The sequence below is a fragment of the Lacerta agilis genome, chromosome 2, assembly GCF_009819535.1.
Source record: "Lacerta agilis isolate rLacAgi1 chromosome 2, rLacAgi1.pri, whole genome shotgun sequence".
Lineage (NCBI taxonomy): Eukaryota > Metazoa > Chordata > Lepidosauria > Squamata > Lacertidae > Lacerta > Lacerta agilis.
The window spans coordinates 22227059-22248316 of record NC_046313.1 but is presented as its reverse complement, the minus strand read 5'-3'; the positions used below and the strand labels follow the sequence as shown (position 1 = coordinate 22248316).

General features: G+C 43.1%; 1 long non-coding RNA gene across 1 annotated transcript; it reads left to right on the top strand.

Moving 5' to 3' along the window:
- The first annotated feature begins 10899 nt into the window (after nt 1-10899).
- On the top strand, nt 10900-12609 carry LOC117042893. The gene is made up of 2 exons (XR_004426102.1): nt 10900-11022; nt 12339-12609. It is a non-coding gene; the product is annotated as an uncharacterized LOC117042893 (long non-coding RNA).
- Nucleotides 12610-21258: the final 8649 nt, after the last annotated feature.

Genomic DNA, 21258 nt, shown 5'->3' with positions numbered 1-21258 from the left:
GTTGTATAGTTGTATAATTATATAACTTTAAATGTATTAAAGTTAATGGGCTGGATTCAACTAACAAGAGCTCCTGCTAGTACAATGTAGCTTTCCTCTCTCTCCTCTGCTCAAATGTGCCTTCTGTGCCCCCCCCCCAAAAAAAATTCAGTCCAGAGGATTCCCCAGAAAAGCTCGCAGGGCAGGAGGAGAGTGAAGATCCCCCACCTTTATACCCATTGGGCTCAAGGCAGCTCACAGGTAAAAATGAGAACTGCTGAAAACATAGAACGAGAAATCAATAAAAACAATTAAACAGTAATAGAATCAAAACTATATACATATACAAAATCTATTAAAACAAGAAAGATGATAAAAAATTTATATTATATTATATTTCCATCACAGAGTTCTGTTGCACCAGAAGCGGTTTAGTGATGCTGGCTGCATGACCTGGAAAGCTCTCTACAGACAAACGCTGGCTCACTCAGCCTGAAAGCGAGATGGGCGCCACACCTCATAATTGCCGTTGACTGGACTTAACCGTCCAGGGGTCCTTTACCTTTTTACCTAACAACTACTGCACACTGGCCCACTCTCATTTTAAGGTAATGTATAAGTGCGGGGATAAGCATTGTTTCAGCTTAGGAGCAGAGAGTATGAGGGCCTTATAATCTATTCAGTATTACAAATATACAGCTATTCTAGGCATTCAAACAGGGGTACTCCCACGTTTCAGCAAGAGTCCCACTCTGGCAAGCCCAGAAAGTCCTCCCAGGGTATTAGACTGGCAGAAGCTGGTTACCAGTTGTGATGGCTGTATGCTCCACGATCAAAGGCAAACGGGTCTCTGAATAGCAGTTGCTAGGAGACAACAGCAGGAGAGGTCTTTTGTCCCTCACTTTATGCTCATGGACTTCCCTGAGGCATCTAGTTGGCCATTGTACAAAACAGGAAACTCAATTAGGTGAATCTTTAGTCTAATTCAGAAGGCCTCTTTTTAGGTTCTTAGCCATTGATAGGCCTTTTTTTTTTTGTTTGAAGATGATGATGAAGAAGAAAATCCTCCGTTGATCCGGAGAGAACATGGAGCTCCCAGCTAAGCCTTAAGATGGTCACATCATTCTTTATGTCCTGTCAGATGACCAGATGCAGAAGAAGACAGTGCTCTGACAGATGAAAAGGAGAGGGCATTTCCACGACTGCCACTTTCCTCACTGTTAATGCCAAGCTGAAACTAGCGTTCAATGAACCTGTCAGTTCTGGTTTCTCTCAGTTTCTCATTTTTTCAATCGTAACTGAAGAAGAAGAAGAAGAAGAAGAAGGAGGAGGAGGAGGAGGAGGAGGAGGAGTTTGGATTTGATATCCCGCTTTTCACTACCCGAAGGAGTCTCAAAGCGGCTAACATTCTCCTTTCCCTTCCTCCCCCACAACAAACACTCTGTGAGGTGAGTGGGGCTGAGAGACTTCAGAGAAGTGTGACTAGCCCAAGGTCACCCAGCAGCTGCATGTGGAGGAGTGGAGACGTGAACCCGGTTCACCAGATTACGAATCTACCGCTCTTAACCACTACACCACATCACTCTGCGGTGGGTGGGTGTGGATGTGTTTAAGTCAGCATTTTAGTGTGAATGTCTCCTTAAAGTAAATATTTTTGTATGCATCTTCTACACATTCTTGCCGTTTTCCTCAATATAACACATTTTGGAGGCTATTTTCACCAATGTATGCATTTGTATGCACATTACTTGCTTCGAGAACAGCATTGCAAAATTTGGAGAAGTGTGAATTTTAAGGGGTGGTTGTGTTTCAGTTTGTGTATGGTTTCAAAAAGTGTGAATTAGGTAAGTCCACATTTAAATGAGCGATTAATTGAATTCCCCCACCCCATTCCTAGCTCCAACTGCTCTGAAATTTTCACTTCAGCACACCTCTTGAGAACCCAGCTGTCCATTGTATCTCTTTGCCAAAGCTCCCCACAGGTCAAGATAAGTTGGTGTTGATGACTTCCCCTTGCAGCTAATTGTCCATTTGTCAACTGTGGCTGTTCTCATCAACTGACTCCTTCTACCACTCCCAAACAAGAAAAATGGGCTTTTTGCTTTGCATCAGAAATGGTAGCTATTGAAGTACACACACACACACACACACACACACACACACACTTCTTAAGAATTTCCAGATTGCTTTTCTTTTGTCTTGCAAAAATGAAACTAAGACAGGAGGAATTGCTAGATTCTACTTTGTGGTTTATAACCAGATCAATGAGTGTGTGTTTGTGTTTATGTGTGTGTGTGTGTGTGTGTAGCATATATGTTGAGATAAGCTATGAAACCCTGGGAAAAGAGTTGTAATTCATAAAAGTAACAGGAAATCAAGCCCGTTTACATTTTAAGTTGCCCTAATACAATCTTGGGAGGGAGGCGAGAGGAGAGGAGGGAATTTCCAGGTAAGTAATGATGGAGACAAATCTTAGCGTAACTGAAACAAAAGAAGGAAAAAGTTAACTTCCAGCAAATCAACAGAGTGTTGACTTGCCAAGAGAAACAAAACATGACAGCTGACTCAGGATATTAGAGCTGCAAAAGATATTCAAGATACACTGGACAGGTCTGCCAGACAAAGACTTATTTTTATTAGACTTGTGAATCTTGCATTTAGTTTAATAGGATGAAAAACACATACTTCTTTTTGTGATCTTGAATCTGCCAAGGTAGACGGGTCTGATGCCACCAATGGTTTAACTGTTCCTTTAAAGGACTTTTCAATTGTTATGAAGTCAGAAGTGCAGTGCTGCTTCAGAGCCAGCAGCAGTGTCTCTAATTCTGGATCCAGGCAAATGCCTCAAGAATCTCAAGGAAGCTTTGGGTTTTATTGCAGGCATGTCAGTCTTCTAATGTCAGGAAGATAGAAAATATCTGGTGTCTGCATTCAGGGGTGAAGGCACTCATGCCCCTTTGCACAAAGATGAAACCTACAGTTTGCAAAGATGCAAAACAGTGTCTGCTGCCACACATCTTCTTGTTGCTGGTTATGGGTTCAACCAAGCCAAGATCTCCCTGTCAGTCACCTCCATCAACAGACTGGCCCTGTCTGGACAAGCTACACTTTCTCATTCTTGCTCTCCTGTGGAGGTAAGGTGATTTTGGTAAGCAATTGAGAACTCCAAGTACTAGCCTCGTTCTGTCATTCCTGTATACACCGAGGTAGAGAGCTTGGGTGGGTGGGTGGGTGAGTGCACATGTGAGAAATGTACGCCTTTTGGTGTTGCCACTTTTAATCTCTAAAAGAGCACATGTGTTGATAACCCTTGGTGCCATGTGATGCTACGCTTTATTTAAATATCATGTGGAACCCAAGAGCGTCTGACAGTAAATCAGTCACAATGAACCTGGAGAACAGATATATATAGAGAGAGATTCTCATTACAAATAAAATACCAAGCACCAAACTTGTAAATTTTTAGTTTCCAAGGCTTCTTGTGTTTGTAGCTTTTGTAGGAGCACAAGAACAGGCACGTTTGAGATTTGCATGTGAAGTTGGACCTTGGTACTGTATATTGTAGAAAGGATAGTACAGTGTGTTGAGTTCATGTTTGTTTAAATGATTTTATTACTTCTTGCTATGGATGGAAGAGAAATGTGCTTTGGTTAGGATTTTAATGTGATCCTACCTAATTTACACTTTCTGGAACAACATGCAAACCAAAATTCAACTTAAAATTCACCCTTCTCTGAATTTTGTATGCTGTTCTGCAACCGAGTAATGTGTACAATGATGCGTCTATTAGGGGAATGTGTGCCTAGAAACGTATATATAAGTGAAAATAACATGAAATGCATTACATTGGAGCAGAGCTTTCCAAACTGTGTGTCGCGACATGTTAGTGTGTCAGCTGCCATATGTAGGCGTGTCACACAAATGCTCCTCGCACTCCTCCAGGAGCCAGAAAGGGGTTAGTATAACCTCCGGTTTGCTAGTAAAACTGAATTACTGTGTTGCAAAATGAAGCATATCTAAAAAGTGTGTCACCAACGTGAAAAGTTTGTATTAGAGGACATGGCATGCAAAAATGTGCATACCAGGCAACATTTCATGCAGAAATGTGTATACAGTGGTACCTCGGGTTAAGTACTTAATTCGTTCCGGAGGTCCGTTCTTAACCTGAAGCGTACTTAACCTGAAACACCACTTTAGCTAATGGGACCTCCTGCTGCCTCTGCGCTGCCAGAGCACGATTTCTGTTCTTAAGCGGAGTTCTTAACCTGAAGCGTACTTAACCTGAGGTAGTACTTGGAGAAATTTGCACTGAAATGCAGACAGATCTTCATGAGAACTTTCTGGAGGGGGAGAGAAAATTGCAAACTGATGCAGAAACACGGAGAAGCAAACTTAAGACTGGGAAACTGAGCTAAACCAAAATTGACCAGCCCTACTTCTTGCAAGACTGATGTCAGGTGTACATTCAACAACGCTCTGCATGTACAAGAACTAGAAGTGGGAGGTTGCTGAGTTCATCCTAGGGCAATGCTCAGCTGAAATCAAAATACGCACCCAAGGCACCAATGCATGAATAATTTGTGGGGGTGGGGAGAAATTACCATTTTCAACTGGAGACGCAAATAATGTTGGGGGAAATCTTAAATCACAACATGCCGTATTTCCCCCCAAAATTTGTTAAGTTTAAAATTGGGGGTTGTCTTATACATGGAATGCTGCAATTAAATATATAAATAAACACAAGTCGCCATCCATATTCTTTCTCCTCAGCCTCCCCTCACTATTGGCCTCACAACAAACCCTGGTCTGGTACTCCCACCCAGCAGCCTCCACTCCGGGCATTGTCCCTCCCACCGTAAATACTGAGACAAAAGTGCAACACACAGGCAGGAGAGCTGGAGCTGCAGCTACAGGGGAGCTACACTGAGCTGACAGGAGCAGGCGCCATTACACAGCTTGCCTCACTCTTTGATGTTTAAATATACGGTTCTAAATATACCGGTGTTTTGAATATTTAATAAAATGTCAGAGTTGTTCTGTTTGCCATATAAAATGTTTCTTTCTTAATTTTGAGCTCCAAAAATAGGGGCCGTCTTATACACGGGGGCGTCTTATCCACGAAAAAATAGAGTAAATGTCACACTGAAAAATCTCGCAAAAGGAGCGTAAATTTGAGCTGCAGCCTTTGTGCTGTTCAAACCTTTTCTCCCCTCCCCCCAAGTGGTAAGAAGTCTAGGGCAGCCCTTACAGGACCAGTTTAACCAAAAACAAGAAGCACAGTGGTAATAATTTTGGTTCTCCCCCCCCCAGTGTGTGTGTGTGTGTGTGTGTGTGTGTGTGTGTGTGTGTGTTTTGAGCATGTGTTGCAAGAGTACAGAAACAAGTACAGTCATACCTCGGGTTGCGGCTGCTTCAGGTTGCGCGATTTCGGGTTGTGCACCGTGCCGAACCCAGAACCAATGGAACAGGTTACTTCTGGGTTTCGGCGCTCGCACATGTGCAGAAGCACTAAATTGCACTTTGCACATGTGCAGAAGCACCGAATTGTGTGACGAGCGTGTGCAGACGCAGCGCCGCGGGTTGTGAACGCTGTGAATTGCGAACACGCCTCCCGCACGGTTTTTGTGTTCACAACCCGAGCGTCCACTGTATACATGCAGGCAACTTTACATTTTTCAATGCTGCCACTGGCCAGGTCACAAAATGAAATTCTGGCCAAAGAACAACCGCAACATTTTCGAGCCAAGGAAAATTCACTGTACGTCCGCTTTGCGTGTTTGTGCGTGTTTCATTTATGGGCTCTTCTCCGCTCTTCTCCAGCGGCGTTGGCCCTTGTTCAGTGCAGTCTTCTCTGAGCCACCCTCGGGAGGCTGTTTGGACTGCTCTACATCAGAGAGACAAGTCAGAGTATTTTCAAACGAATCCCTTGAAGTTACTATAAGATTAGGGTGCTTTTATGTTTAATTAAGAGAGCGCGGCATATCATTTCAGCAGTGTAATTGTTTCCTGCTATTAAATGGAGCTGGAGGTTGTTTATCTGCTCAACAAGAGACATCAATCCTGAGATGCTCCCCACTCCATCCCCCCCACCCCTTTCTTTCTGGACAATGATGTGATTTTTTTATTTGGCTGCATGATAAATGCAGCTGCAACCTTTGCTTCTGACGTTATTTCTGACGTTGTTCCATGAGTATTAGTGTTGCTCTCTGCACCGAGGGGACAGGAATCTCTCAGTTAGGTAGCGCGATGCCTCCCTTCCCATCGGAGCAGCCCCAATCCCAACTCCTACTTGTGTGCAAGCAGGAGGGGACAGGGATCCCATCAGTGCACCCCCGATCCCACTCCTACTTGTGTGCAAGCAGGGGGGGCAGGGGTCCCTCAGCTGCAGTCCACGCATGTTCACTTCATCAAATCAGGCCCCCTTTGAAAAAAGTTTGGACACCACTGCTCTAGATTGTAACCTGGCAACCCTGAATTTATTTTACTGTGCAGGAGTTGCTGGAGTTCACCCTTTGGACACCTTCCCAGAAACATGGGAAAGCAGCTGCACAAGGCACATCTGCTGTCAGCACTTTCGTTTAACATCCAAGGCAACTCCCAGCCCTTTATGATTTCCAGCTTTCCCTGACCCTTTGTCTGTGCTATTGACTATGTTCTTCTTTGCCTATGTTGGCTTGTTGACTTGTTGGCTCTTCCATCCAAAACAATTCGCCCAGCATATTTCACCCTGGTCCTGTCTCTCCTTACAGCTGTCGATGTTTGTTACCAGTCTTGGCACTTGCTTCAGCCTGGATCCACTCTGATGGCTTCCTCGCCTGGCAGGATGTGGTACCCAAGGTGCTGATAAGGTTGGTGGGCCAATCCCATGCTATCCCATTTCTCAAACAGCATCACTGGTTGCTAGTTATCTTCTGTGCCCTGTTCACATGCTTGTGTCAACGTTCCAAGCCCAGAACAGTCTAGAGCCCAAGTATCTGAGAGAACACATTGCTCCATATAAACTTGCTCATGCATTAAGACCGGTGGAGGACCTCCTCTTGGTGGTCCCTACATTAAATGAGGTGTGCCCATGGAAAAGCTTCTCAGTGGTGGCTCCACATCTGTGGAATGGTCTCCCCACTGAGGTGTTCCTTGCCCCAATATTATAGTCTTTTATTTTTGTAAACCATTCTTTGACAATTTATAGGTAGAATAGAATGTCTTAAATGTTCAGGTTTCAGGGAATTCGTTCCCTCCCACTCATGGCAGGCTGCCAGTAAAGATGTACTAGAAGCTCTTACCAATGTCTTTTATTTAATGTTCACAGAGAGAGGCTTAGAAATATTGCCTCCTTGGTAATGGTGTAAACCATTACCATTGCCCCTAGTAAACTCCTCCCACCTCCGCTTCCTTCTCAGTCATCAACAGCATCACCCCCCTTATGGTGGCTGCTTAAGGCCATTTGCTTCTTCGCTTTCTGCTCTCCCACTTTCACTGTTCTCCGGGTTCTGGGAGAAGGGGGGTCTGGAATGCTTTCTAACGATAACATGTCAGTCAGCTGCTCTGGTTCTGCTCCTCCCCCCTCCTCTTCTTCCATGATTTCCCAGCTTTGTCCCTCTCCTGTCTCTGAGCCGTGACCTTCTGAAAACGACTGTTGTCAATCTATACTGCCTTCGTCTTCTCGGGAAGGTTGAGGAAGAGGAGGAGGCGGTCTCCACCATTCCTCCTCAGTCCAGTCCCTGACATAAATATAGATATAAATATATAACTAAAGATGTGTAAATATACTGTTTCTGCACCTGATTTAGCACCACCTGTTAGGACTGCTGAATGACTTCCTCAGAACGAGACTTCTGCCTGGCCTTCCTTTTGGGATTGTCCCTCCTTGGCTGCTTTCTGGAATTAGTCCTTAGCTCACTTTGGACTATGATGTGACACTGTTGAGAGCTTGTGAGGAAACAGCAATGCTTTCAAATATGTTGTGTGTGTGTGTGTGTGTGTGTGTGCGTGTGCGAGAGAGAGAGAGAGAGAGAGAGAGAGAGAGAGAGAGAGAGAGAGAGAGAGAGATATGAAGTTCCCATCATCAGTGTATCAACACAGTTCTACACGCTGGATGCTCACGGGCAAAATCATTACCAAAATTGTTTTCGAAAGCTAGTCAATTAAGTGGCCAATTATTATACATTTAGCAATCAATAGACAGGTCAAAAGTTGTCAATTAACTGGTCATTTGAATGACTTTATGAGCAGGAACAACACAAGAACTTCTCTAGCAGATTACCAGTAGATAAAGAAATGTCTTATTCTTTTTGTAGGTCCACCGTGTGTGCTTGTGTGTAAAACCACTGTCTTATCTCTGGTGGGGCTGCACAACCTAACTCTTTTCAGCAAAGCCTATGCATTTCTTCACAATTCATTCCTCTCCCAACCACCTGATTCTTTGTTCCAAAAAGTGCTGTAACTTTTTGTTTTATTGCAAAGTACCCATGCTTCTGAACACAGGTAAATGTACAAAGAAGATAATCAAAACCACAAGGAAACTTACAAACAAGATAATGCAAATCACAATATTTAATTAAAAAAAACCTAGCAAGGGCAAGTGATTTGAGAGATCAGACTCCCAAATGGATAGGCTGGCATTTATCACCAAAGATTGGCTCACACAGGCACTTCCATAACTTAATGGCTGTAACATCAAATTGTGACTTGTGTGCTTAAATGGGTCATCACAGATCTGAAAGTCAAAAGGAATCTTCTCCAATTATTTTAATTATTTTCCTCATATATTTTTTCCTGATGGCATAAGTAGATTCAGGACTTTTCTTGCCAGAACTCACTACCAGCACCTCTCAGGTGTGTGCCATTGCCATTCTAAGAAAGCAGAAACAAATTGAAGCCATCTACAGCGACAATAGGGACGCGGGTGGCGCTATGGGTTAAACCACAGAGCCTAGGGCTTGAGTATCAGAAGGTTGGCGGTTCAAATCCCCGCGGCGGGGTGAGCTTCTGTTGCTCAGTCCCAGCTCCTGCAGTTCAAAAGCACGTCAAAGTACCACTCCAGCAGGAAGGTAAACGGCGTTTCCGTGCGCTGCTCTGGTTCACCAGAAGCGGTTTTGTCAAGCTGGCCACATGACCCGGAAGCTGTATGCCAGCTCCTTCGGCCAGTAATGCGAGATGAGCGCCGCAACCCCAGAGTCGGACACGACTGGACCTAATGGTGAGGGGTCCTTTACCTTTTACAGCCACAATAACTTTATAATCCATTGAAACCATCTCTCCAGCACTCAAAACACCTATTTCAGGGATGGGAGCCCCATGGTCCTCCACTTGTTGAACTACAACTTCCAGCATGTTCCTTGGCCATTGGCTGATGGGAGATGTAGTTTGGAGGTTTCCCCAATCCCTGGTTTACTGGTTCAAGAATTACCTTTGGGGCTTTCCATCTGGTGCCCAACCTACCCCCTGCCCCCCCCCATGAACCAGCTATTCCAATTGAGTAATAGTCAATACTTCAGTTTAGCACTGGTCATCTGGAATGTTTTCCATGACAATGTTTTGTTCCAGTTTTTTTGGGGGGGGGACCCATTACATGAAATTCATTTGGAAGGGCTCAGCATTTTCTGATGCTTTTTCTTTGTTGGAGCTGAGCAATCATAATAAATATGCCCACACCTCAGACTAATTTTCAGCCAAACAAACAAAAACTAACAACAATAGCAGCAGCAAGAAAGCAAAAACTTATTACTGATGTTCTATTCAGAGCCAGATTTGTTCTGTAAATTCTGCAACACAATAACAGATGTTGGCCGCTGATTAAACAAACAGGAGCTGAGATGCAAGAAAAACACCAGTTTAACTTCAAAGGTAGCTGAGCTTGGAGCCTGACATTACATTATATATTTTTCCTTCTTCAAGAGTAAGTGGGAACGAGATCTCTTTATTGCCAGACTTTGATGATATCAGATATCAAGATAATTTTATGCCAGGTCTCCACCTGAATAATTAAAAATATATCTAAGAAGGTTCCAATATCAGGGACTAGAAAAAACTCTTCTAGGCAGAAAAGTATTTGTATACTGGCTGGAACAGGTTATTATGGGACATATAAGAAGGCCAAATTTATTAGTTTGACTTTAAGGAAACAGAAATTGCTTAATATTTTAGATGGGAATGTGTGTTAATGAATCACTGTAACAAGTCCTATTTTTCTAGAAAAAGAGGTGCTGAAACTCACCCTGTTCTCTGATAATGGCAATGGTGCGCACCTGAAAAAAGCCCTGACTATAACAATATCATTATATTCCAATACAGTTTAATGTGTTTTGTATGTATGCATCTTATTGTTGTTTTTATCGTCTGTTATCTTCTATTTATGGCCTGATGGACTAGCAAGCAATAAACTGGTTTGGCTATGTCTAGGAAAGATGCCTTAGACATAGAATAAGCAGGTGTCATTTGAAATACAGTGGAGCCTTGGTTCTCGAACGTAATCCATTCTGGAAGTCCGTTCGACTCCCAAAGCATTCGTAAACCAAGACGGGGCTTCCGGTTGGCACAGGTGCCCCGGAAACAATAGCCGACAACCGCATCGGATGCTCGGCTTCCAAAGAACGTTCGGAAACCGGAACACTTACTTCCGGGTTTTCGGCGTTCGGGAGCTGATTTGTTCGTCAACTAAGCCGTTCGAGAACCAAGGTTCTACTGTATTTCAAAATATTTCCACAAGCTATGGTAGGACCTCATGAACTTTAGATACAATGAAGTTATTGGTGTATATGGGTGGGATAGGTATAAACCTAGGCGGTTGCTAAATAAGAAAATGTCAGCCTGATAGAATTGATGCTCCATTATTGATCGTATTTATAGATCACCTTTTAGCTGTAACCTCTCCACATTTTTTTTTAAACCCTGAATCTGAGCATATTACCTCTGAGTCCATCACAGCGCTATGATTTTTGTCCAGGAAAGGCTTGCTGACTTGAACAACCTTTCCCACCCAGCAACAGGAGGCAAACAGAGTCCCTAACTGGCTGTGTGTTTGATGGTCAAGCTCTCCTTGCTAAAGTAAGCTCATATATCTTTTTCTCTATCTTCGGAGAGGAAGGGTTCTGCAGAAAAACAAATCAATTTGAGTCCCAGGCAGATGGGAAGGGAGCAGATTGCTGCTGTACTAGAACAGAAGATACTAAACATGTTTGTCTGTTTACTATGACACTCCATGACTCAGGCACCTCTGTGGATAATAAAATAGGGAAGCATCTTCTATTGGCTTTTTAGGAGTCCGCCTCATTTTGCCCTATCTCTGGGGCTCTGTGAAGCAAATCTTCATTCACCGGCCTGGGGTAGCTCAGTTGGTAGAGCAGGAGACCCTCAATCTCAGAGGGTCAAAAGATTGCTGCATTGCAAGGGGGCCCTTGTGGTCCTTTCCAACTCTATGATACTGCTTCCCAAACAGGGTGCTTCCAGACACCATCATTTTAACAGCACTGTTTAATTGCTGTTCTGTTTTCAGCTGGAATAGTAATTTTACTCTTTTTCCTTTTCGTTCTTCCTTTTCGGTGTGACTAAACTCATGGTACAGAATATTGGCACCTCTTTTTCTCTTTTCTTTTGCTGCACATGGCAGCCATTTTGTGCTGCCACCCACATCACTTTTATCATATATCTATATATTTACCCCCAAAAAGTACTGCTTCAGCCAAGCGAGTAATCCTAATTTCTTCAGTCCCAAATGTTGGGGGGGGTGTTCATTGGGGCCATTATGGGGGTGAGGGTTAAATAATCCTTTACCCCCTCACTGCCCCAACATGATAGATTACATTAAGACACTTCTGTATGGAAATGGAAAGGCTGAAGTGATAGAGTTGATTTCTTGAGAAGCGATACAGACCATAGGGAAGTGAATGTGTAGAGCACAAGTGACTTGGGGAAATTGTGCAGGTATTCCATAACATTGGATTTTCTGAGGGAGAAACAAGCTGAACAGAGAAAAACATGAGTTGGGAGGTGTTGTGTTCAAAATGTCATGCAGGTGCCTGATAGATACCTGAAATACAGATTTCAGTTGTGTTGGTGTTGGGAGTTTTCAGTTCTTGTCTCTTTTCTGTAGTGATGTAAACAGCTAGTGTTCTAGCTTGCCATTCTTCAAAAATGCCAGGGGGGGTGTGGAGTAACAACCTCAACCCACCAGTCACTGATATTGCTCGCTCTTTATCCAGATATTTCCAAATTCTATTGACCATGAATTTGGTGCACTAGGATTTAAGATGCACCCAACCTCCCTCCCTCCCTCCCTCCAACATGGCTCTCTTTTTTTTAAAAAAAAATTATTTTACAGTGGACTTGGGTCTGTTGTTTCATGTACTCATTTTTCTCCCTAGGCGTCAGAGAGCAGAGATAATAGGCTGTCGTTTTATCTGTATGAAGAGGCTGAGTAATGAAGACAAATGTTGGCAGTTCTCAAATGTGTACTGAAGATCTGTTCCCATACAAGATCTGTTTAGAATTTAAGTTGAATTTAAACCAATTTCTCCATAAAGCTGCAGTTTAAAATAAACAGACGTGTTACTTATGTTTTAAATGCAACGATTTCAAGAGGGGTGATCATATTAGGCAGCGTTGCAGCAAAAACAATAAACTTGTCTTGTGGCACTTTCAAGACTAACTAATTTATTATGGCATCTGCTTTCATGGGCTAAAGTCCACTTCACCAGCTGCCCGAAGTATTATCCTCAGTTGCAGACATATATACACATACAGCATTGGAGTGGGGGTTGTAAGCAGTAAGGAGTGAGGTCAGAAGAAAATGAATTGTAATTGTCACAGTTTGTACATTTTGCACTCCATTTCTCTTTGACCTCACTGGTTACAACTCCTCCCTCCCATTAATATATAGGCCTACCTGCATTATCTGCAAATAGAGGTTAACACTTCATAGTTATTTAGCGGATGAGGTTTGGGGGCATATTTTAAACTGGTTTTAACATCATGTTTTAATTGGGGTTTTTTTAATTGCTAATTTTGTTAGTTAAGCTCTTGCAGTTCTTCTTTAGCTTTCCTAGCAAACAAACCTGCTAAATTAGAGTGTCACAAAGCAACTATATAACTATACTAGCTACTTTCCTTAAATACTTATTGCCAGTACCAGATTTACGTATAAGCTAAACAAGCTGTAGCTTAGGGCCCTACTCTCTTGGGGGGGCCCCAACAAATTAAAGGAACAAAAACTGGATGTACATTTCCAAAATATAAGATAAAAAACAAATAAAATAAAACCTACATACAGCAACAATGTTTTGTGTTGTGTAGGCTCCTATGATGTAAGCAATGGGCCCTACCTGCTAGCCTGCTCCCTAAAATATCACTGGTTTGCTTATTTCTACCTCAATTACTTTGATAAAATACATATTTTGTTAAGTGCCAATGGCTTTAGAAACCTATTATGTCCATAAATTACCATATAGCATATATTCAACACAAAAAACAGTGACAATTTGTTGATGACAAAGGACAGCTGGACATTTAAAGGGCCCCATTACCTTCAGTAGCTTAGGGCCTCATCAAACCTAAATCCGGCCCTGCTTATTGCTATTCTCCTCCGATTCCATTTATCTCCACAGCTCCCAGGGATTTTAAAAACAATTCACCTGTTCTGCTTGAGTGCAGTGCAGTCTCTTGCGTAATGATTTGACCTCTTTTGTGAGTGCTGCAATACCTTGACGCTCGGGAGGCAGCTCACCTCGCCCCCCCCCCAGCGTTCCAAGAAGCAGCTATGCGGTCCTTTTACATTTTAGCTACAACCGTTCCACCCACCCACCCCAGATTACAATGCGCTAATAAGGATGTCTGTTCTCAACATGCACAAAACGGAAGCTGAAGTGCTTCGCTGTACGCAGAATGGCACGTTGCTGTTCTAACAGGATATGCCATACCCAACAGATCTACAGCCCTTATATGCCCAGCTGATCAATGCATCTGAGGGAGGGCCTCCCGCAAATGTCACCAGGAGGTCCATTCTGTATTATATAGGAATTGGGCCTTTAGCGTGGTAGAATTCCCTTGGAATGCCCTCGTATTAGACAGGCACAATCTTTGCTGCCTTTTCAGCACCTATTGGAAACATTCATTTTTTCCCCCAGTGAGCTTTTTAAGTAGAGACCTTTCTCCTATTCTGTTTCTGCATTGGATTTAAAATTCTTTTTACATATGAAAGTGTTTCTAACTGGGGTCTTTTTTAAATTGTGTGTGTGTGTGTGTGTGTGTGTGTGTGTGTGTGTACGAACCAGTGCAATGGTTTCTGTTGTTGATCCTTTTATTGTGAAATTGCTTTGAGATATTTTAGGAGAAGCAATTCATGAACGGAGCAAAATGATGAAATTAACAACCCACCTTTGTGTGTTTCTGTCAAGCAACTGACACCATCATGACATCAGGTGATGGACAGGTGGTTTGCCTCATTCACCTGTCAAAGCTAGCCCAGGATAAGATTCTGACCCACAGGGGCAGGAATTTCCAACTCCTGGTGCATTTGACTTGACTTGGCTTATTGTAATTTTATGCCACTTTTCAGTCAAATGAATCCCAAAGCAGTTTACAAACAATAAATAAAAACGATGTAATAAAACACATTAGAACATCGCATATAGAGCCTAAATCATATTAAATAATTAGCAAATCGTCAATAAAACAATTACAAAGTATAAAACATTATTAACAATGGGGCAGCTAAAAGTACACTAAACATCACAATTCCAGCAGAAGTCATATGATTAACAAATCAAGGTGGCTTTTATAATCTATAAAATATCAACAGCATTAATATTAAAAAACATGTGAAGCCTCCTCGATTTTATGGCATTTATATAACCTTCGCCTTGGCTGTACTGAGATACACTTGATTAGAAACAAAACAGAGGCATTAGCAGACCCTTTCCTTTAGTTACATCACCCTGAGCCAGAACCCTCAAAGGTGTTATCCCCTGGCCCTGACTCACCCGCAGATTCAAGTGCTTCCTTCTACTGGACGATCTTATCAAGCCAAGCCCCAAGTCTGCAGGAGATAAAAGAACAGCCAACCTGAGTCACAAGCTGGAATTTTTCTTTGGTTGGTTAGTTTCAACCAGGGATGGGGAGAATGTTGACCTTCAAATGCTGTTGGACTCCCAGCCAACATCGCTCACCTCAACATCGCTCAACTGCATTATAAGGCAGTTTCCTCTATTCCTATCCATTCCCTTCCCCTTATGAGCAAAAAATCTGTACACCACGTAGTGCACATTGACTCACTGAGAGTTTTCTATATTACTCTTCTATTGTGTGCACCAAGCAGCTTCAAAAGGAAGCTGTGGAACTGGAAAATTAACAAATTTGATTGCAATAAATAAAAAATTGTCCAGAGGCACCTACAAGTATCTGAAGAAGTGTGCATGCACACCAAATCTTATACCCAGAACAAACCTAGTTGGTCTCTAAGGTGCTACTGGACAATTTTTTTATATATTTCGGCTGCGTCAGACCAGCACGGCTACTTACTTGAATCTACAATTTGATTGCATTTCTCATAGCTTGAACTTCTAAGTTTAGGCAGTTTGCAGGGTAAATCACCTCCTAATGAACTGTAATATGTACTCACACGTTTAGTAATCAGGTTTTTATTTATTTATTTATTTTCATTTTGAACTATCGTTTTCTTGTTTCTCAAAGTTTACTTGGCACATCTTGCAGTGTAACTTATTTCAGCTGCCACTGTCACAGATGAAGTCCATTGCCTGCATCCAGTGTGGCGAACTGTAATCCGCAATAGCTCTTGCCACAAGGAACTTAGGGTTGTATCCAATGTAGCGCCAAGTAATTCACATAACACAAGGATTTACGCTTGCACAATGGAATCCTCCCCCCTTCCCATCATGCTCACTAAATGTGTTCTGGATTCTTCCCAACACTCCAGAGTTGATATGGAGAGGGTATGGGCTGTGTGCAGAGGGAGGAGAGGGAGGGAAATTCCACTGCACAAGCATAAATACAGGTACTCTGGTTACGTACTTAATTCGTTCTGGAGGTCCGTTCTTACCTGAAACTGTTCTTAACCTGAAGCACCACTTTAGCTAATGGGGCCTCCCGCTGCCGCTGCGCTTCCAGAGCACGATTTCTGTTCTTATGCTGAAGCAAAGTTCTTAACCTGAAGCATTATTTCTGGGTTAGCGGAGTATGTAACCTGAAATGTATGTAACCCGGGGTACCACTGTACTTGCACTGATGGGACACGTTAATTGGATACCGCACTTCAACTTTCTAACAGCATGCATCTTATTGTTATTAAGGTTATTCCACTTGGATTTGTTAGGATTCTCACTCTAAACCAGGGTTTCCCAAACTTGGGTCTCCAGCTGTTTTTGGAATACAACTCCCATCATCCCTAGCTAGGAAGACCAGCGGTCAGGGATGCTGGGAACTGTAGTCCAAAAACCAGTGGAGACCCAAGTTTGGGAATCCTTGCTCTACACTGAAGACTAGGACCAGTATCAAAAGAGCTACTATACTCTTCCATGATCTGTGATTTTAAAATGAACAACTCCCCTTCCTTTGAGCAGCAGATTCCTGTGCCAAATTGCAATTTTCATTTGAAAGTCCTTTCATTTTGTCATGTCGCATGGGAAGCTGCTATTTTAAGAACCCGAGTCCAAAGGACCTTTGGGCACGCAGAGCTTCGTTTTGCTATTCTTTGGATCTCTGTTTGGGTTTATTTTTGGCTTATGTTACTAGGTGCTGTCCATGGTGCTGAAGATAACATTCCATAATTCAAAAGTGGGGTATTTTCCGAGTGGGGCCTAAATAACTTTGGCTGTCCAAGTAGCAGACATTCAGTGCAACAAACTGGGCAGAATCAAAGCACACTCTACGCTCCAATACCAGGATACTGAACCTGGTCTCAAATGAATCATGGAGCTGCTTAACCCACATGTGAACCTACCGAGTGGCTTCCAGGTATCTGATTCAAAGAGAGGATTCCTCATTTCCAATCTGCCCTATTGCATCTCAGCACAAATCACTTCCCTGAGCTTATCTCTTTCCACTCAGGACAGGAGTTATACTCAGAACAGTTCTTCACACAAAAACACATAGACTGGTGGGCTCCTTTGAGGGTGAGCAAACTTTTTAAAACTCTAAACATAAACTGTTTCTGGATGCAAGCAGGTTCCTGCAAATTTCAACTCAAAACAAAGTGCATCTCAGCAACCAGAGATTTAAACACTGGGCATTAATGGTTGTGGGGACGCCTCTTGCAAGTGGTGTTTTTTTAATCTTACCCTCTTCCCATTTAGGAGAGCTTCACACCATATAGCATACCCACCCGTTTTCTTATCTAGCAAAACAGATATTAAGTAATATCATATTATAAAAGCATATTTATTTGAAAAATTATATCACTTAGTATAATTAAACCTCAAAGTGGTTTACATAAAATGTGGTTTACCAAAAAAAATTAGGGGGGAAATCCTAATGAGGAGGGAAACCTGAGAACAGCCCAATGAGGCCTGAGCATGCTCAGTGGCCATGAAATTGCACTGGGGCAAGAGGACAGTGAGGGAGAAATGGAATGGAGTATTGTGGAGGAGGGCATGGTTGATTGATTGGCAGGCAGGAACACTGATTCAGAGCACGGCAGGTTCTACTTGCTTGTAGATAAAACATTACAAAAATGTGACAAGTCCTCAGTGTGCTCTGATCTAAAGGAAGTCAAACCCACATTGCTCTCATCACTTGGCAAGGTGGGGAGTATGTACCATTACAAAAAAATTAAAGATGAAATATCATAGTATCACTAAAGTGGGTGCTAGTACTCTGGACTGGACTGCTTTCTCTCTCTTCTCTCTCTCTCTCTCTCTCTCTCTCTCTCTCTCTCTCTCTCTCTCTCACACACACACACACACACATTGCCTGCCTGGCATGGCAAATAGGTCCTGTGTCTGAAATTTGGTTCCTGCTGAGTTCTGACATGAATTTGAGCAAAACATCAGTGCTGACTTGCTGCAAGTCTATGCCTTTGTAAAAGGCAAGTCTATGCCTTTGCAAAATTTCTGTTTCTGTTTCTGAATGCGAATGCTGCAAATGTACTTTAGAGGACATTGTGCCTCTGAGGTATGCCATCACACAATTCATCAACACGAAGCTTCAGCAAAGTTATTACATCCCGGCTACATACACACACTGTGATAATCTCCCTTCTCCTTCCCCTACACCTTCCCCAAATCTGTTTGGCAGGGTTGGGAGAAACCCCAAAAAGACTGCATGGTGGGTTGAGGAGGGGGGGAATCATTCTGGAAAGCAGAAAAGCTTGCACGGATGAAGCAATCACCTTAATGTGACATTGAATTCCACCCTAGATATATTTTAAAAGTGATTGGATTCAGCTAGACAGTTGCACAACCCTCACATGGCCCAATCCTGCATTATTTTGTTTGATTGTGTCCTATTATGCTCAGGCCTCCATTATAGCATGCTGGATCCCTAAGACCCTCTCCTCTCTTTATATGGCAGCCGTGGTTTCCCTCCCTCCCTCCCTCCCTTGGATAAGTCGATTGAACCGTCAGTCCAGGCCATGCTGTGTTTGTGTTTGTGTAAGCCTGTGCATTAATGTGGGCAGGGCCACAGCCCAAGGGTACAGTACTGTATACACTTTTTATGAAAAAGGACCCAGGTTCAATCTTCATCATCTCCAGCTAGAGCTAGGAAATACTGTGTCGTAGACCAGGCTGAGGATTATTGCTCTGATGAGGAATGGTGGGAGCCTCCCTCTCCCCCTGCTCCTGACCAGGATCCTGAAGCTGCTCAGAAGCAGTGGGACAGTATAGATTTGGAACAGTGGTTTGCAGAGGGGCATAGTTCAGAAGACAAAAGTTGGGATGAAGTGAAGAAGAACTGGAAGAGAGAGAGCCAACAGACTCTCTCTCGTTAGAAAGCCTATCAGTCCAAGGTCAGGTAGAGCAGATAAGGTAGTGGTTGCGAGACTGGGTTGCAAGGCAAGGAAGTGATGAGGGTAGGGAAGTGGGTGTGGACATTAATGGGGAGCACCTTTACTCTGAGAATGGACGCTTGGTTCTTTCACTGTGATCATTAAAATCTATTTAAATGGTAAGGGACTGCTTTGCTTTGTTCTGCTTATCCACAGGCAAAGGGAGGGAGCAACACGTTCCCGAAGCTGGACATACTGTTTCCTGAAACCTTGAAGTGCCACTGCCAGTCAGTGTTGGAACTATTAAGCTAGATGGACCAATGGTTTAAGGCAGCCTCTTTTGTTCCTACAGTTGTACTCATATTTCACACCTATTAATTGCCTTTCTATTTTGTAATAACTGCGAACCTTTGCTTTCCATATAAATTGGAGTCTGCATTCTGTTGGGGATTTCTCCCTAATCTTAAGTGTGCCGGGCAACTTCTCCTGCAGTGTGCGGTTATTCTAGGCCCAATAAGACATTCTTCTGTCGATGGCATGCATGTGTGCTGGTGTGGCACATGTGATGAGGTGTTAACAAGTAGTACACGGGGAGAAGGAATATGACACAATTGGACGCGGGTGACACTGTGGTCTAAACCACAGAGCCTATGGCTTGCCGATCAGAAGGTCAGCGGTTCGAATCCCAGAGACGGGGTGAGCTCCTGTTGCTCAGTCCCAGCTCCTGCCAACCTAGCAATTCGAAAGCATGTCAAAGTGCAAGTATATAAATAGGTACTGCTCCAGCAGGAAGGTAAATGGCGTTTCTTTGTGCTGCTCTGGTTCACCAGAAGCAGCTTAGTCATGCTGGCTATATGACCCGGAAGCTGTCTGCAGACAAACACTGGCTCCCTCGGCCAGTAAAGTGAGATGAGCGCCACAACCCCAGAGTCGTTCACGACTGGACTTAACAGTCAGGGGTCCCTTTACCTTTTATCACGTATTTATGCTGTTTGCGCTGAATAAAGTGCCTTAATGGGGTTTCACAGTTTGCCCTTACAATATAATATTTTTACTCTTTGAGGACATCTAGTGGAATGACAGATTTGTTACATTGCTACATCAGCAAGGCGTACATCCCATGTATGTAATTCAGAACTTGATTAAAAGACGTTGGGGAGTAAGGCTTCTGTGCCAAGTTTATATCTTTAGTATGTCAGGCACTCCTGTGTTTCTTTTGGGACTGACCATGATAAACATGGCTAAGGAGACAGGTGTTGGCATAGCTGATGCATTTAAGTGCAAATCATCATGGATTGTCTAAATTCTCACCCATATCAATGAAGCTTCTTGGTGCTCTGCTTACTTCCTTGGAATGAGCTGTTGTTTTGGGTTACACTTACAGGAGTGGTAGTCAGCTATGTTTTGCTCAGAGTAAACCCGCTGAGATTAACGAGCATGACTCATAAATTAGGTTCATTAATTTCAATGGGTCTACCCTGAGCAAAACTCTGTTGAATACCATCCGTAGTGCTGGAGATGATAAAAGGCACCTCTGGCCTGCTCAGTCCACCAGCTCATTCCCAACTCCTTAGTTCAACCTACACAACTGAGACCACATATGCCGAGTATAGGTGCATTACCAAAATATATTATTCAAATTACATTCCCATTTCTAAGATGTTCAAGAGGAGGAAGCATAGCTCCCTGAAACAGCACAAAAGAAGGTTCAATTCCCTATCATCTCCAGTTAAATGTTTAGTTGGGGTATAACTGTAAACTGTTTGTTATTATTGTTATTGTTGTTCATAGAATCATAGAGTTGGAAGAGACCACAAGGGCCATCCAGTCCAACCCCCTGCCAAGCAGGAAACACCATCAAAGCATTCCTGACAGATGGCTGTCAAGCCTCTGCTTAAAGACCTCCAAAGAAGGAGACTCCACCACACTCCTTGGTAGCAAATTCCACTGCCGAATAGCTCTCGCTGTCAGGAAGTTCTTCCTAATGTTTGGGTGGAATCTTATTTCTTATAGTTTGAATCCATTGCCCCGTATCCGCTTCTCTGGAGCAGCAGAAAACAAACTTTCACCCTCCTCTATATGACATCCTTTTATATATTTGAACATGGCTAGCATATCACCCCTTAACCTTCTCTTCTCCAGGCTAAACATACCCAGCTCCCTAAGCCATTCCTCATAAGGCATTGTTTCCAGGCCTTTGACCATTCTGGTTGCCCTCTTCTGGACACGTTCCAGCTTGTCAGTATTCTTCTTGAACTGTGGTGCCCAGAACTGGACACAGTATTCCAGGTGAGGTCTGACCAGAGCAGAATATAGTGGTACTATTACTTCCCTTGATCTAGACGCTA